Here is an 18,631-nt window from a genome sequence, read left to right as displayed (position 1 = left end):
ACTCCATACCTTATAAAGAGGCAAAGGCGAAAGAGAGCTAAAGAAAAAACCTGCTGTGACTGAGGGAAAAGAAACCAATGCAAAAAGAAGATGGGAGCAAATAAGAAAGATGCTGCATTAAAGAAAGACAAACTCGTGGAAACACTAAGAAAATTAAAAACAACAGTAGGACAAAGGGAAGAGGGTTGTGAAAAACAGATCAAACTGAAGTAAAGGATGGACTGTTTTGATCATTTTATTTCATATGTTAAAAGTAAACATTCAGTACTATAGAGTTATACATACCACCACACAAAAATATAAACATCAGGGTAGACTTCAAGTTCAAAAGTGGAAAAGAAAGCTAACTGTTCCAAGTTTCTATCAGTTGGAAACTGAACAATAAGGACAAAGGGACAATATATTTTTTTAAAAGTTGCTTTCTGTTTGGCAACCTTGCATCCGAGGGTCATTGTTCCCAATGCTTAATATTAAATGGAATAAATATTATTTCTCATATGTCCCACTTGTCTTAATAGGTCTTACACTGAGTACACTAGAATTTCATTTCCACTTAAAAAAAGTGAGTAACATCATGAGGTTGTGACCACTCTTCTCTAATAACCAGGAAGAGGAAAAGCTAAATTCAAAGAAACTTACATAATGTGCTAACTCTAGGCTTTTGACTTTTAAAGACGGCTAACTCACTTTTAGGGACAAAAGAAAAAACAAACAAACAACGAGTTGCTTAACACACAGCCTTTCTACAGGTGTCTTCACTCATCTTCCCAAATAAAAGATTAGCTGGAATAAATGAAATCCTCCAAGCCACTATACATCTTCTGAAATGTGCACATTTCACATTTGAGGTACAAAATAAATGAGCATAAGGAGAGGTCCTACAGCCAAGTAATCCTTCTGAAATTTGAAAGTAAATAATGTGATTAATTTTTCTCTTTGAATATAACTTCTAATGGAATCTGATATATCTGAATTTTTTTTTCCTGCAACACATGAGCAGGATTTATAAGCTTTAACTTAATAAAATGCGTTATCTCATCGATACATACTTTGTTCTGCAACATCAACATCTGCTATAACTCAGGATACACCAAAATTCAGTGTTAACATGGAAATCCCATTCAATTAAACCAAAGTTCCTTGTCTCTTTAAAAGGTACCTTATATATTCTTGTGAACACACCAGTAAGAAGTCTCTTCAAATACAAAGTTAAAAGGAAAAATGCCCTTCAGACAAAAGATCTAAAAGGTTACAATTTTTAAATAATGATAAATAAACATCCATTTCTAAATGCTAATGTTTATTTTGTATTTGCTTGCATTTTGTCCTTCTCCAGTGCTTTTATAAAAAGCACTTACAACCCCTACAAAGTCCTCTCAGAGTGAGGGGAGAGTAACTGCCTTCCCTCGTCCCACTGAAAGGATAAGAACATGGAGAGTAGTGGAAGTGAAGTGTACGACCTAAGGTCACGTGCCAATCAGTAGCACTGTTCAGTCTAGAACTCCATGGACCTCAATTCTAAGTTTGTCAATAGATAATGCATATATTATTTCCCCCTCCTTTTGATCACTAGCAGAGTACACCGTTATCCATTTTCTCAATGTCAGAAGATAAGGATAGAAATCACAAGTCCCAAAAGTTATTTCCATCCCTCTCTCCTCTTCTTTCCACACAGTTCTTCACCAGAAACATTGCTTTTTTAAAAGTTGGAGACAGGGCGCCTGGATGGCTCAGTTGGTTAAGCAACTGCCTTCGGCTCAGGCCATGATCCTGGAGTCCTAGCATTGAGTCCCACATCGGGCTCCCTGCTCAGCAGGGAGTCTGCTTCTCCCTCTGACCCTCTTCCCTCTCGTGCTCTCTATCTCTCATTCTCTCTCTCTCAAATAAATAAAATCTTTAAAAAAATAAAATAAAATAAAAGTTGGAGACATCATATACATCTGTAAAATGCTAATAAATACTCCAATGCCTTCACAAAAATGTCAAGGGACAGAGATATGGGCTACAGAAACAATGTCATGATAAAATGTGTCAAGCGAAAAATAAGCAACTTCCCATCTCACAGACCAAACACTTAAGTGTAGTTTCTGAGTCCATAAGTTAATGTTTTTAAGCTTCATTTGAGATAGGCTGCTTTAAAAGTACATGGGGGGAAAAAAAGGACGTTTACTAAATTGATTGTTTTAGCCAATAAAAATGCAATATATTCAGCTAAATTGGGTAAGTGATGATTTAAAGAAAGGATTATGTATACAGAGTTATCCATGGTGTAGTAGATAGTTCACATATTTGAAAAGTTTTAAACAATGTTATGAAACACTGTACACTCCTGAGTAGATCAGTATTCAGGTTTCTTTGCTGAGGATATCTCTTTCATGAAAGCCATTTCTTGCATTTTATAATTTCAGAGGGCACAGTAATTAAACTGCATTTTATTGACAAGTAAAACAGAATGATTCTAGAAACGAAGCAGCTGGTAGGACCCATCAATTTGCTTATTTAAAAAAATATATTCCCCTATTGTGCAATGCTTATTAAGTGTGCACTGAAGTTTAAAGTTTAAGGGTTTTACTTACTAATTGCATATATCTCCTTTATGATTCCTATTACACTATTTACTACAGCTATTTCAAAAGTTAATTATTTACTAAGACGGCTCAAGAAAAAAGAGTCTCACTCTTGAATGGAAAGAGAAATAAGATTTGGTCCTTAAGGAAATGATGTTGCTTTATTTTCACAGTGTGAGTCTGATAAATTCTCTTTATTCTTATTAATTCTGAAACCAATAACAACATCATATCATCATTTGGGACATTCAAAATAGAATATGTATAATTCCTATTAATTGTAATAACATCCAACTTAGTGACAAAGCTTGGGAGACAGAAAGTCTTACAATAAAAAATGGACATGTCAGATGACAAAGAAAGATATTCAATATGCACTTTTCAGACTATTTCAAGTTTAATTTTCAAAATGAAAAGTATGTTCTTAATAAAACGTAAGTCATACTGTAATTCCCCTCATTTACTCTCTATTTACAAAAATAATAATTGAGAATGTAAAAATTCAATTCAATACTAATAACAGTATTCTCCACACTGTCACTATCACTTATGTCATTCAACTACTCATAAACAACTTGAGAATAACAGTATTTAATTTATTATACAGCATCCGTTAAGTTTACGTACCCAACACTCTCCTAGGCACCAGAGATTAAATCACAAATGAAACACTATTCTTACCCTCAAAGAACTTTCTGTTTAGTAGACGAGAAAATCACGGTTAACAGCAAATGTGGGATAGGTACCATTATAATAGAGGTATATACAATCTGGTATGCAAATCTAAATGAAAGGGACTGACTCAACTCACCTAATAACTAAATTTCATAAAGACCCATATAAACTCCAGTTTAAAAGTATAAATCCATCAGAACATCATGCATAATAAGAATTCTGCTTATTTCATTGACGGCAATAAATCTTTATCATTACCAAAAATTTACTTCTAAAAAATATAGCCATCCATGTTTCAAGACATACAAGGAACAACAGAGAATTAAATTTGAAAAGATGTACCAAACACTAATCAAGACCTTTGCATAAATTAACTCATTCTAACCTCACAATAAACGTATGAAGCAACTGCTGCCATTATTCCCATTTTACAGATGAGGAATCTTAAGTTAACTTGACCAAGGTCACAAAGATAACAAGAGGAAATTCTGGGACTTGAACCTAAAGAGCTTGGTTCTGAAGGCCACACTTATAATCACTACAACTCCCTGCAGATGGTGACGATGATGGGACAGCTAACACCCAATGCTCTGTGACATGCACTCTCTTATTTACCTTTATAGCAACCCTTTGAGGAAAAGTCATCCTTTCCATTTGCAGGAGAAAACCAGCACAGGCCAGGTTTGAAACTTGCCCAAGGTCAGATAGCCGTCAAGGGTAGGCGGCAAGATTCAAACTCAGGCAGCAGGGCTCCACTGTGCTAGAAGGCCTCTCAATGATTCAGTCTTAGACTCATGAAAAAGGCCATAGAAAATATTTATTAAACAATTCCAAAAGGCTTTGTATAAGTCTTCTAAACACTTTGCAAGGTTTTGGGGCTTATGACAAGCATTTCCTTACGATAGCTTTTACATTTGAGTCAACATTACTACTTTGGGTTGATCATAAACACATTTCTGCTCTTTAAAAAGAAATCTTTCTGTAGAAACTTGGCAGATTTCAGTACAGGAACAGTCTATTCTTTAAAATTAAATTTAGTAACAACTTATTCTGGTTAGTCTGAAAGAGGAGAGAATGAACTACTAAGAGGCCTTTCCTGTACTTTAATATTTCAAAACATGTTTGGTTTGGCCTAATTTGAATCTTGTGGACAACTAGACCAGAACTTAATTCAAAAAGAGTATTTTTGAATTTTTAAATTTTTAAATAGGCTGAATTCTCACAAGTGACCTCAGAAGCCGATTCAGAGTAACTATTTCTCATAATTTTTACTTTTATCTCAAATTAAATATTAAAGATGCATAAGGCAAATATTAAAGATGCATATATTTTCATAAAGCATGTACAGGCAGCAGGTACCTGTACCTTTGAGTCACCCACAACCAAGGAACAAAATTAAATTTTACAAAATTCTGTAGCATGACATTGCTTAAGAGCAATGAAGTACACCAAAAAATGGATATCAAAAGAAAAAAAATCCATATTTATCTTTAACACATCCCACTGTGCCCAGGGACTGAGAAATAAAAAACTGTGTGGTAATGCCTCGCTTGAATAGAGGTGAGATAAAGATGAAGTGTCAAGCTAGATTTCCATCTTACCTTGCTTTCCTCCAACAGGTTCAAAGACTTCAGTCTTTGATACTGAATTCATTTTTTTTTTCAAAAGGGAACCCATAAAACTATTTTAAAATAAAAATACTAAGCCATGCCACTAGGCAACCTGTCTTCCCTTGCTCTATCCCCACACATTCAAATTAGAAATATCTTTTGCTTTTCCTTTATTAAATAAAAGTTTAACTTTGATTTAGAGTAAAATGTACCCATTAGACGTTTTACACTTTTTGCAGGTCATAGAGTCTATTAGATCCCATCGCTGACTATTATCGCTCACTAAGCATCCTAAAGACAGAAAACATGCCATTACCGCTCATTTTATAAGCGTTATAATGCCCCGATGGTGGAAGTCTGGCAATACCTAGAAATACAGCAAAGCTGGTGAATAAGGAGTCGAGGGGCGGAGGGAAGAGGGAGCGAGGGAGGGAGGCAGTCGCCACCTCAAATCCACGCCGGACCAGGAACCTCCAGCCCACAACGTGATCCCTGCCCTCCCCAAAGTGGACCGGCTACATTTTTCCATATCCCCCCAAAACCCAAGACGGTACTCACCCTTCTGCGAAGAAGTCGGCACCGGGTCCAGCTCCGAGACGGGTCGGGGTGGCAGCGAGGGAGGGGACGTCTGGGCTGTGGGCGGGGGGTGTCGGTGCGTCACTCGAGTGCAGGACGGTGAGTTCGAGGGGTGGGAGCGGAGAGGAGCAGGGCAGTCAAGTCACAGCCGAAAAAGGAGGAGGGGGAACGGAGGTGGGGGTGGAGAGCCCCTTCCCTAAAATAAACCCACCGGCCCCTGCGACCCCCTGCCCCAGGGAGGGAAAATAAATCAGGGGAAATAATGGACTGACAAATCTCTAAAACGACGAGGAGCGAGGAACAGACTTTAATTTAAAGGGGGGAAATTGTGCGAGGGCTGGAGGGGAGATAGAGAGAAGTGGCTCTGGATCTATCCCATGCCTTTGCAGTCCCCAAGCAGAGGCGGCTGGCAGAGGGGAAGTTGCAGCGGCTCCTGAGGAGAGGGAGGAGGAGGAGGAGGAGGTTACACCGTAACAAGTACAGACAGACAGCCATGGATCAGAGGGGTGCTGCGAGCAGGGGCGGCCGCGGCGGGGCGAGCGGCGGCGGTAGCACCCCCTGCTCGCTCGCTCAAGACATTTAATTGGATTGATGGGTTGTGCAGTGACTCACAGACTTTACAGAGTCGTACAGCAGTCCCCGCCCAGCTGGACAGGGGAGATGCTGCGGGGACGGGCGGGGAAAGGGGGCCGAGGAAGAGCCGGGAGGGGAGGAGGCGATTGAGAGGGCGAGGCGTTGGGGGGGCGGGGAGCGGAGCGGAGCGAGTGGCGAATGGCGAATCCCGCCGCTCCGACGGGCGTGGGCGTCGGCCAATCACGGCGCGACTCCATAGGCGGCAGGCTTCGCCCCTGGCCCAATGAGTCTTCTAAGGACACTGCCGCGAAGGGGGCGGGGGAAGTGGAGTGGGGGGTGGGGAGAGGTGGGTGGACGTTGAAGTGGGGGGTGGAGGGAAAGATGAGGCGCCGGAGACCGGCGGAGTCACTCTGCCCTCCTAGCGCCAGAAGTGCGCCTTCCGCCAATCCGAAGACTGCGTGGGGGTGATGGACACAAGCGTGTGACCAATGAGGAGGAGAAGGTGCCGCCCCGATCCAGAGGGGAAGGAGTGGGCGGGCCAACGCCTTGCCCTCCCTCCCGCCGAGTTCGGGTCAGTCACGCAAATAACAGTGTGAGGGCTGGGGCCGGGCGGGGGAAGGGGGGCGACGGAGGGGCAGTGCTGCTGGCGGCGTGACAGCGTTAGGGACTGGCTGTGCTGCCGACTCCGCACCGGCAGGAGGAGGCGGCGGCGGAGGCTGGCTCCTTACTCAGCTTGCAGGCTGCTTCTGCAGCTCTGCCTCTGCCTTGCGCGGCTGGGGAGCCCCTGCGGCCAAACCCCACTCCCGAGGGGCAACCAAATTTGGAGTGAATCGGATCAGAATTTTGCCCCATATCCCTGCAGTGCCCACTCTGAGAGACAGCTCCTTGTGACGTCCTGCGGAGCTGTGCTCTGGGATCTGAGGAAGCTGGAAGCCAGAGACCCGAGGGTTGGCAATGGCATTAGCCTCTTTGCTTGCCTGTTTTCTGGGGAAGTCAGGGTAGGGTGTGGACAGGTTGAAACAGCTCCCGAATACATACCATTTCTTTATTGAGCTTCTGGAAAAGGCCCTTCTTAATCTGGCAGGAACGAAGCTGTATGGGCTTTGCCTTTTAAATGTGTATATGCCTTACCTTCCCTCCCGCACTACTCTTTCTCCCACTTCTTTGCCCACCCTCCTTGCCGGGTACTCTGATGGCAATGCTAGGGAGCGCTCACTGCTAGATCTTCTCACTGCTCATTCCCAGGAGCTATGGCTTTTTCTCCATTTCTTGCCTACTGTCCAGTGATCATTTTACAGCCCTTAACACTTTCCACGCATTATTACTTGGAAGTAACTTTAATTACCAGTAAACCTGACTGGAGATGCTCACAAAAGCAAAGACACTGGCAAAAATCCACTTTCTTTCCCACAAGGTGCATTTCTGCGCACTATTTGAAATTTACAATTGCTTCCTACCAAGAAACCAAGGAAAGACAAATTATTGCATGCCTACAAAAAGATCTTCAAATCCACTTAGAGTACCTGATACCCATTTTTCATAGACAAGTCAACTAGAGAGACCTAAGAGTTGACTTAGGTTCTTGAAGTAAGCAAGATAATTTTTTTCATAATTATGAGATTGAAACCTACAGTTATCTGAGATTCAGAGAACAGATAATAAGCCAACACAGATGCTTACTCTAGACATATTGAGACTTTCCTTGATTATTGTCATTTTAGCGTACGGAGCCCTGAATCCTGACTGTGATACTCAGCCTGACACCTCTTACCTCTTTTCTGATTTTAGCCCTACTCCATGACTTCAGCCTGTAGTCTTTTTTTTTTTTTTTTTAGATTTTATTTATTTATTTGTCAGACAGACAGAACAAGCAGGGGGAGCAGCAGGCAGAGGGAGAGGGAGAAGCAGCTCCCTGCTGAGCAAGGAGCCAGATATGGGGCTCAATCCCAGGACCCTGGGATCACGACCTGGAGCCGGAGGCAGACGGTTATTGGACTGAGCCACCCAGGCGTCCCATCAGCCTGTAGTCTTGAGTCCTGGTTAAAGTGTTATCTTACATTCTGTATTAATAACACAGAAGAAGATTTTGAGTCTAGACATACACTAGGATCTTTTAGAGAATCTCCAAATACCCAAGTTTAGCATCCTGTGGCAGAAGTTGCCCCCTTACCCCCTTATTGGCATGCCTTCAGTCTCTACCATGTGTCATTTTCTAATTCTGTGCTCTCTCAATTCCAGTATTTCTTAAATGGTTGTCCAAGGCCCACCCAGATTCCTGGTTCTGCATTCAGATCCATTGAATCATCATTTTTGTAGGCGGGACCTGGGCATCTGCTTTTTTAACAAATACCCCAGGTGACTTGAATAAATATTAAAATATCAAAATAAGCATTTGATTTGAGAACTCCTATTTATTCCTTCCTTTGGAAAATTTGAGCACCTGTATTTATTTGTTTCTTTTTTCTTATTTTCCTTTCTCACACATACCTATTTCCTTTCTTCCATATATTTCCAGGCTATTTTTATGATCACTTCCCTTTCTACATTTCTTGTACACAAGTGTGTATTATACACTGGTAGGGTGATCCCTGAAAAAGAGGGTGAAGCTGGCAAATTGTCTTTCATAAAAATCATAGGCATACCTTATAACCATGATGCTTAAAAGTATAGAGAAGACAGTTAATTTTATAAGCTTAAAAATATCACAGTGATCAATGTTATATATGAACCTATAATATGTGTGAGACTTACTAGTTTATAGTTTCAAAGTGCACAGAGATAGAATTTTTCATATGTAGGAGTCACATTTCAAAATTCAAAGTTCACCATACAAAAAATATATTTATATTGTTATCACAATTTTTCTTCTAACCAGTGGAGTGAAACTAATGATGTACTAAGAAGGGTAATGATTAAAAAAAAAAAAAGTACTATATGAGATTTTTGTTGCCTCAGACCTGAGTACACACATGCAACATTTAAATAGGAACCTGGGGAAAAGTCTAGGAAGACTTTAAGTGTGTTTGTCACAGAGAAGCAGGATTTAGTTCATTTTTGTCTAGTTTTCCTTTTGCTTACTTATTTTACTTTCTAATTTATGATTTAGAGTCACATGTGTATTTTTTAACATCTAAAAATAAATAGTATAAAAATATAAAAGATATAAAAAATAAATAGTATAAAAAATCTAAAATAAAAAGTATATGAGCAATATGTGATTATAAACTATTTCCCTTTTACTACTATTTAGATATTTATATGATTGTAGCTGATCTCAATTAGATTATAAGCTAGTTAATAAATTAGTTTGAATATATACTATCCACATAGATCAGGAAGCTATAGCACAGCTTTTATTGAGAATAGAGAATTCAATCCAGGAGTCCTAGAATTCCCATAGATAGAGACTAGGCAAGCATGAGCTCACAATCCAAATTACAAAACAAATGAAGAAATAAAGCCAGCACAAGCAAAGGAAGTGGAAACAGAAAAAAAAGGAAATTAGCAGAATTAGATTCTAAATCTGAAAAAGGACAGTTTAAGAAAAATATAGGCCCATTTCACTTATGAATGTAAGTGCAAAAATTCTAAATAAAATACTAGCTAACCAAATCCAACATGCCTACTCCGGTGAACTAAGAAAAACCTTGAGCCTCATTTTCCTATCTTTAGTTTAGACATCTCTCTAGCTTCCTATCTAGCCACCTATCATGAAAATATAATAAATAAAGTGGGGTTTATTCCAGAAGCTCAAGCATGATTTAATATCAGTAAACCTATTGGTAATTCATCTCAAAAAGACTAAGAGAAGGGGTGCCTGTGTGGCTCAGTCGTTAAGGGTCTGCCTTCGGCTCAGGTCATGATCCCAGGGTCCTGGGATCGAGCCCCCCATGGAACCCCGCACAAGCCCCGCACACGCCCTGCATCCAGCCCGCTATCCAGCTCCCTGCTCAGCCGGAAGCCTGCTTCTCCTTCTCCCACTCTCTCTGCTTGTGTTCCCTCTCTTGCTGTGTCTCTCTGTCAAATAAATAAATAAAATCTTTGAAAAATTAAAAAAGACTAAGAGATAAAAACATTTGAGAAAGTGCATCACTTATTAATAATAAGAACTTCTAGAAAAATAGGAATAGGAAGAAATTTACTTAACTTTATGAAGGACCAAAATATACAACAAACTATTACTTAACAACTTTACTTAAAACACATTCCATTTAAGTATGGGATCAAGACAAACTTGCCACTACTGTTTAACATGATAATGAAAGTCCTGGCTAACAGGATAAGATTTGTAAAAGGAAGAAGATATTAAATGGAAGAATCCAAAGGAAAGAGATAAAACTGGGATTGTTTGTAGTAACTTGATCAACTAATAGCTATTAGAAATAATCAGAGAAATCGGCGAGGTGACAGAGATGCTTTTCTCCCTTTCCTCCACTGTACTACACTTTTTTTAGCATGACACATAGCCAACCAGAACAAAGACATCATTTGCCAGCATCTCTTATAGGTAAGTAGTGCCATGTTCCAGGTAATAGGTTAAAAGTGGCATTGGTACATAAATCTTAGAAGGGAGAAGGTATGCCTCATCCTTTTTTCTACCATTTGAAATGAAGACATAATGGCTGGAGCTTGAGCAGTTATCTTAGACCATGAGCTGACCTTGGGTATGGAAGCCACACTCAGTGGAGCAACAAGACAGAAGGCATCTGCTATACCAGCACTAGCCTTAAAATATCTACCTCAAGTCTTCTTGAACTTCCTGAATAAACCTCTAACTCATGCTACTGTTATTTTAACTTATGGGTATATGTGTGTATGTGTGTTGTGATGTTACTTATAGCCAAACCCCATCCTAACTGTTACAGCAAGATCCTCAAATACAAAATCAATTCATGAAAACCGGAAGTATTCCTACACACTAGTACTAACAAACTAAAAAGGAAGATACTATTTACAATAGCAGCAAAGCTATAAAGTCTCTAGCAATTAATCTAAGAAAGAATGCACAAAACCTTTATGGAAAAAGATGTTAACTCTGTTAATAGACTTCAAAGAAGACCTAAATAGGGTTATGTATAATGTTTGTGGATAGAATAATGACATTATTAAGATATCAATGATCTCAAAATTTATTCATAAACTCAATGCAAACAATTCAAACTTGTAGCAGGATTTGAGGAATTTAAACATTTTAAAATGCATGTGGAAGACTAAATTCCATACAATCTGGTCATTTTTTAAAAAGAAAATCAGAGAGGGGAAATTTACCCTCCCATATAGTAAGACAGAAGTCATAGTAACAGACATGTAGAATAGTGGAACAGAATAGAGAACTCAGAAAGAAACCATTTACCTACAAGAACTTGGTATGTGATAATGGTGATGTCACAAAGCTATGAGGAAATCACATTAAGATAGTCAACTATTGCTACAATAATAATACTACATAACAGACAACCCCAGAAAATCAGTGGCTTATAGCAGCTATTGTTTTTTCTCCTTCTTGGGTCCGTGTGTGAACTGAGATTTGCTGATCTCATCTGGATTCATCAAGACTTGATTGGGCTCTGCTGAATTCACTGGGCTTGGCTCCAGGACACAGGTTAATTTCAGGTCTTCTTCACACGTCTCATTCTGGCAATTACAGAAGCTCAAGAGGTAAAGCCAAGTCACTCAAACACATTGAATACCTCTGCTCCCAACACATATTCTAACATTCCATTGGCCAAATAAGTCACACGGCCAAGTCCAACATCAGTAGTAGAGGGTGCTACAAAATCACATGGCAAAGGGCATGGGTGCATAATTCAATAGCAGGAAAGACATGAAGGCTTGAGAACAATAATCCAATCTAATATAGAGGTTTTGTTTCATAGATAATTTTGGGAAAATTAGTTCACCATGAAGAAAAATAAAGTTGCATCCATATCTCATACTAGATGCAAAGGTGAGCTCTTGATGAATTAAAAAAGCCTAAAAAGGAAAAGGAAACCTGTTAGGCTAACAGAGATTAGAAATAGAATAGCTTTGGAGTCTAGTCTTAAGATAGGAAAAGACTTCTTAAATAAGACTCTAAAAGCATAAAGTATAAAACCAAAAGAATGATGAACTTGACTGCATCAAAATTAAAGTTTTCTGTTCAACAACAACATCATAGACAATTTAAGAGAGAGTTGATAGATTTGAGGGGTATTTCCAAAGGCAACAAAAGATTAATATCTAGGATATACTAGGAATTCTTGCAAATCATTGAGGGGGGGATAAACAAACAGGAAACACAGTAGCAAAATAGCCAAAGGATATGAACAGGCAAATTTACAGAAGGGAACCTTGAGAAAATAACAAGTAGATGAAGAGATTGACAACCTCGCTGATAATCAGATAGATGCATAGTAAAACAGCAAGATTACTTCTTCACATCCATGAAATAGACAAACATGTGAAAGTTGGGTAACACCAAGTGTTGGCTAGGATGAGAGGGAGCATGAACTCTTGTACTCTGTGGTTGGGAGTTAAGCCCTGGTACAACCGTTTTGGAGTTATCTGGCAATCCGTCATGACATGTAGCAGATGTTTTCCTCATGGCCCAGCAGTTCCGCTCCTGGGGATATACACCACTAAGAAAGAAACGCTTGTGCAAGTCGGTAAGAGGACACAACTGAAGATGTTCATCATAGCAGCACTTGAGGTGGTGGTGTCTTGTAGGCAAACTTAGGCATAGAACACCTGTACTGGAAGTAAGTAAAATATAGCAGATGCTATAGACAGTAATGTACTATATGTACATCTTACAGCATGGATAAATCTTCAAAATGTTTTAGAAGTGATAAAAGGTGAGAAACAACAAGATCATGTAAGCCACGGGCCTCTGGATGTTTTTCATACAGGGATGCTTTTCGTTTCTGCTCTTAGCTGGGGCACTTTGAGGGAAGGATAAGGAAGGTGCCGTGACAGCTCACTTCTGACTCAAATATGTCCTTCCAGTTTTCACGTAAAGTTGTGGCAGGTTTTCATACAGCCCCCCACCCCCTCCACCCCCAGTGGACTCCTTCTGCAGGTTTCCACCGTGTCTACCGCTATGGCATTCCCTGTCACCTCCCCGCCTCCCTATACATATTTAATACACATGCATCTGGTTGTAAGTTTCCTCCTCAAGCGGGGGGCGGGGGGGAGGTACTGAGCAATGGCTCTTGAAGAGTGATCCCCAGTCAGAGATACAGAATACTGGACAGCCTTTCTTGCCACTCTGCTACTCTCAGATGGGAGTAGCAGAAGATGCCTACTTCCCCATTTCCACGTGAGAAACACCCAAACATTACTGGATTTTTAAAAAGCTTTATTTCAAGACTGACCTAAAAATGTGTTTGCTTGTGTATTTTTACGTACCTCCTAGTGTGCTGTAGTGCTAATAATAACCATAAGGATGAAACAATAGCGGTGACTGTAATATTAGCTTTGTGTCAATGAGCAGTAGACACAAAGGCCTTTTAAAGTTGATTGGGAGGGAGGAGATTAAAAAAGATAATGAGCTGGAGAGATCTAGGTTAGAGATCAGAAATAGCTCCCTAAAATCAGGGTGGATAAACAAGGGAAGGAGTTACCAGAAGGTCTGGGGAGAGATGGGTAGTTTTCTGAAAGACTTGGGCCTTTTCTAACCTAAACACGGGGGAATGGATGCAACGGCTCTTGAAGTTTCTCCGAGCCCTATCAGGTCATGAATCTCCTCGAGCAGAGGCATGTTGGGAGCACAATTGTTTCCCACAAAGGTATACTGAGAATAGCCCCTGCTTGGATTATACTGCCTTAAAAGCCTGTCTCTGCCCAAAGCTTTCCTAATGGCTCATTACTAGCATATGAAATTCTGACCCTAAGTAATGGCTATGATTTTATGGCCCTCAAAATCCCATATGGAAGAGCTTGCCTGAGCCCAGGTAGGGAGCTCTGCAGAGCAGTACTATGAGGCCCAGCGGACCATACCCCTTCAGGTGAACAAAGGAACAGCTGCAGGCTTCTCTCCACCTAGCTTTGGATCTCTGATTTTTGCAGAAGCCACAATGTGATCCTGCGGAGATGACTCTTCTCTGGATCGCATTATCTTATGTTTACCATTTAGGGGCTGCAACACTCAGTATTGGGACATCAATGTTAGCTGACTTCTATTACATAAATCCAACCCTAAAAGGTCTAATGACTTATCCATCTGTAGTTTTTGTAACTCCTAGAAGCTGTGTAATCCAATCACTCCATATTTGTTCAACAATTACTTACTGAGTTGTAGGGAGTCTTAGGAGATGTATTTAGAAAAGCAGATGGAGCCCAGATTATACAACCTTAAATGCCTGGTTAAGAGTGTCAATTTATAGGATAAGGCAATAGGGAGACTTTGAAGGTGTTTGAGAACTGGCATAGCTTGATGAAAACAGTGTTTTAAATTTAATTGAGCAGGGGCACCTGGGTGGCTCACATGGTTAAGCATCTGCCTTCGGCCCAGGTCATGATCCCAGGGTCCTGGGATTGAGCCCCACATCAGGCTCCTGGCTCAGTGGGGAGCCTGCTTCTCCCTCTCCCTCTGCCTCTCCCCCTGCTCATGCTCTCTCTCTGTATCTCTGTGTCTCAAATGAATAAATAAAATCCTTAAATAAATAAATAAATTTAATTGAGCAAACACTGAGGAAAAGGACAAACAGTTATTAAATCCCTATTACAGGAAAGCACTATGGACCTGGGGGGAGAGAAAGTCTTTGCCTTCAAGAAATTTATAGTTGCTAGGTGTCATTCTGTTTTTGTTTTTTTAATAGAGAGGGTACTATTTTTGAGATATTAACCAGTGTGCTTTCCCTGCATTTCTTATACCCCAGTCCCTGCCCTCAGGGTATGGATATTGCACAAGAGAGATGCAGAAAGAAAAACTCTTGACTTCCAGGTCTCAAAATGGGCTTTAAGAACTCACAGCAGAGACAATAGTTTTGGAGAAAATACCTGCGTTTTCATAAGCTACCAGGCAACATAAACCATAGACTTGGAAGTACAATTTGTGGAGCCCAGGAAAAAGTGCTGTTAAAGATACTAGAATAAAAAGGTTTTCTCTTGGGCGCCTGGGTGGCTCAGATGTTTAAGCGTCTGCCTTCGGCTCAGGTCATGATCCCTGGGATCGAGTCCCGCATCGGGCTCCCTGCTTCTTGGGAGCCTGCTTCTCCCTCTGCTTCTCTCTCTCTCTCTCCCTCTCTCTCTCTCTCCTCCTCTGTCTCTCATGAATAAATAAATAAAATCTTTAAAAAAAAAAAAGGTTTTCTCTTTCTTCCACAGTCTCTTTCTCAACTTGTCACATTTTTTAAAAATTTGTTTAATGGTATTCTAAATAAGTGAAAATTTTAAAAATTAAATTATTAGCTGAATTTCATTTTTCTATCGTGAAATACCAATTTTAAATGCAAATATAAGAGCATTTAACTTACAAGCAGAATCACTGAAATTATCCAGTTTGTATGTTGCAGTTTGTATGTGCATATGTACTTTATTCTTACCAGAACAATGGACACACTGCACAAAACTAATTCAACTGTTTTTATTTGACTCGCTGATATGTGCACATTCCACCAGCACTCTACTTCAACTTACAGGTATGTAAAGGAAAGACTGAAAGGAAAAGGAACCATGGGGCGCCCTGTATTTCTCTTTCCTTCCATGTCTTCATTTTCAGTGGTTGCTTAATAGAGACAGTATCAAAAGTAAGAAAGGATATGATAAGGTTCTTTGCCTGTTCATGTTTTTAGAATGCCATTGCCCTTTTTTCTGCCTTCAAAACAAGTCCTGGTTTGAAGAGAAAGCCTGACCTCTCAGGGCTGTCAGCGCCCCCACTTACTCAAATCAGAGATGAAACACACTTGCATCTTGCTGAACTCCTGAGTGTGTGGGACACCCGGAGTTCTGTGCTCAAGGGGGGGCAAGAAGAGCAGACATCTATGTCCCCTCTGCTCCTGCCCCCTTGTCTCGTGTGACTTCACATACAAAACATAGGTTCAAAAGTAAAATCAAAATTGTTGACACAGCAGAGCAGCAGAGAGCCTTTCCGAGTAGCACAGATGACACATCTGTGATACTGGCCCTGTCTGGGAGGACAGATGAAGGGCCAGGATGTCCTGCCTCAGCTGAGAGAATGGTGCTCTGGGCAAGGGCTAGGGGGGCGGGGAGAGAAAGCAGAGGCTGTGAACATGAATATGTCTCTGAGAAAGGGGGCTCTGTGTTCTGCTCTTGGGCCCCGCACTGCTAGCTTTCCACCAATCACACCCCAGAAACCAATGGGAGGTGGAAAACTAAAAGGACCTGGACATCACTTTCAAGGTTTCATATTGATCATTGAAAACGTGAAAAATACAGAAAATCACCCAGCAGGAAATTAAACTATCTATAATCCTACTGTCCAGAGAGAATCACTATTAACATTTTGATCCAAATGTGATTTATAATATATATTTGTACAAAATTTGTCAATGTAACAAACATTTCTCACTGAAAATGCTGCTAGAAAACAGTTTTACATGTAACTTCACATTTTTTAGAATTTAAAGATTTATTTATTTGGGGCGGGGGGGGAGGGCAAAGGAAGAGGGAAAGAGAGAGAATCCTAAGCAGACTCCCCAGTGAGCTCAGAGCCTGATGTAGGGCTTGATCCCTGGACCCATGAGACCATAACCTGAGCAGAAACCAAGAGTCAGACGCTCAACTGACTGAGCCACCCAGGTGCCCCTGTAACTTAACATTTTAGGGTGAATATTTGGTGATGGTTTGCCCAGCAAATTCTAAAGGGAAGAATCTGTCAACCGAGAGCCTGGACAGGAGATAAACTCGAGAATCCCAGAGGGGATCTGGGTTGGAGGTCTGCAATGAGGAGAGAGAGGAAGGGGCTGGATGAGGCTCACAAACAGAATGCTGAGTGAAAAAAGCAAGTCATCAAAGAGTCCATCTATTTATAGTTCCAAGGTGGATAAATCTAAACACTATGTTATTCAGGAACACGTACATAACCATTACAACTAGAAAACAAAACAAAATTCAGAAAGGTGGCTCCTGAGAGAAGCCAGGAAGATGAATATGTTCAGAAATGGACACACAGAGGCTTCTAAGGGGCTAGTGATATTCTAATTTTTCAGCAGGACATATGAGTGTCCAGTGAATTATTTTTTCTAAAACTGCACTTTTCATATATTCTTTCATATTCATGGTATCATATAGGCTAATATATCTTAGGCCAATTCCATAAGATAAGATTTGCCACAGCAAATTCTTCTGAATCCTATGGATTTTCCCAGACAGGTTACATATACAGGGACTCTTTTTCCCAAAATACTTTCACCCTCCCCAACCTCTTCACTGCCCATATAATTTGATCTTGTTCTGAAATAGGTGACTGGAGTACATTCATCTGAAAGTGTCATTTCTGAGCGCAGAGCCAGCAGCAATGCAAGCATACACCAGAATATGGATACAAAGATGCTTGGATATTCGCAGGTCTAATCATGCATGGCCGGGGACTGGAAAAGCTTTCTGCTCAGAAAGTGTCTGCCTTACAGCGTGAGTAGCAGGTGATTATGATGTTTTCCAGCTTCCAGGGCAGCCACCCCACACCAAATCGAGGATGTTGAGGGGGGCAGTAGGGGCCAAGTGTTTCACAGGTCTTCTTCAGGTTGTGACAAAACTGTCAAAGACAAACAGTTGTGTGGTGAGCACTCCTTTTCTGCATCCCAATAGGGTAGACACGCTGCATGAGATTCTTTCAACAGGTACACAGATGGTCTTTATTCTAATATTATATACATAATATATTTTATCTAATATTGTGTATTAGATAATACACACACACACACACATATACCACTGACACCTAAAAGCCATGATTATTGCTTAGAGCAAAGCCATGGTAGAGAGCAGAGCTAGCTTGAATGAATGTTTAAAAAACCCTCTAGAAATAATATTACAGCTGAGGCCAATCCTACCCCATTCCTGTTGTTATACTGAAGAGTAACATAAACTTACACAAACTTAAGTAAGAAATACTTACAATATCACTCTACAATATGTAAGCGTATCAAATCAACACATTGTACACCCTAAATGCACTCAATGCTAGATGTCAATTGTATCTCGCTAAAGCTGAAAAGAAAAAAAATACCTACAATGAAATTGAAAATATGAATAATTTGGCTGATCTCTGGTATAACCTCAGAGTGCACCCTCCCGTCTCCCCCAAGGCCTCTGTTTTTTCTCTTTTGTAATGAAGGCACATGGACTCTGTGCACCTTACCTCATTAGAATATTGCAAAATCTAATCAATTGATCTTTCTTATAGAAAATCATGGGAGGAAGTATGAATTCTGTTAAATAAGACTTTGTTTTAGGGGGACCTGGGTGGCTCAGTCGTTAAGCATCTGTCTTCGGCTTGGGTCATGATCCCAGGGTCCTGGGATCGAGCCCTGCATCGGGCTCCCTGCTCCACGGGAGGCCTGCTTCTCCCTCTCCCACTCCCCCTGCTTGTGTTCCCTCTCTCGCTGTGTCTCTCTCTGTCAAAATAAATAAATAAAATCTTTAAAAAAAAAAGGACTTTGTTTTAAGTGATAGCCTGGTGCAAAATAA

The 18,631-nt window shown here is 40.5% G+C and overlaps 1 protein-coding gene across 2 annotated transcripts in view; it reads right to left on the bottom strand.

The window, feature by feature from the left end:
- Nucleotides 1-6,155, bottom strand: part of SERTAD2 (SERTA domain containing 2) — a 113,211-nt gene extending 107,056 nt beyond the window's left edge. Inside the window, exons 1-2 of one of the 2 annotated variants that reach the window (XM_027624180.2) lie at nt 6,041-6,085; nt 5,411-5,861 (exon numbers count right to left, since the gene is read on the bottom strand). The gene's annotated coding sequence lies outside the window, so the exon portion shown is untranslated. Of the gene's footprint in view, nt 1-5,410 lie in introns of both variants that reach the window. The other variant, XM_027624183.2, reaches the window with a different exon arrangement.
- Nucleotides 6,156-18,631: the final 12,476 nt, after the last annotated feature.

This window comes from Zalophus californianus, chromosome 8 (assembly GCF_009762305.2).
Source record: "Zalophus californianus isolate mZalCal1 chromosome 8, mZalCal1.pri.v2, whole genome shotgun sequence".
Classification (NCBI taxonomy): Eukaryota; Metazoa; Chordata; class Mammalia; order Carnivora; family Otariidae; genus Zalophus; species Zalophus californianus.
Note: the sequence above shows the minus strand (reverse complement) of the source record. Positions and strands in the feature narration are given on the sequence as shown.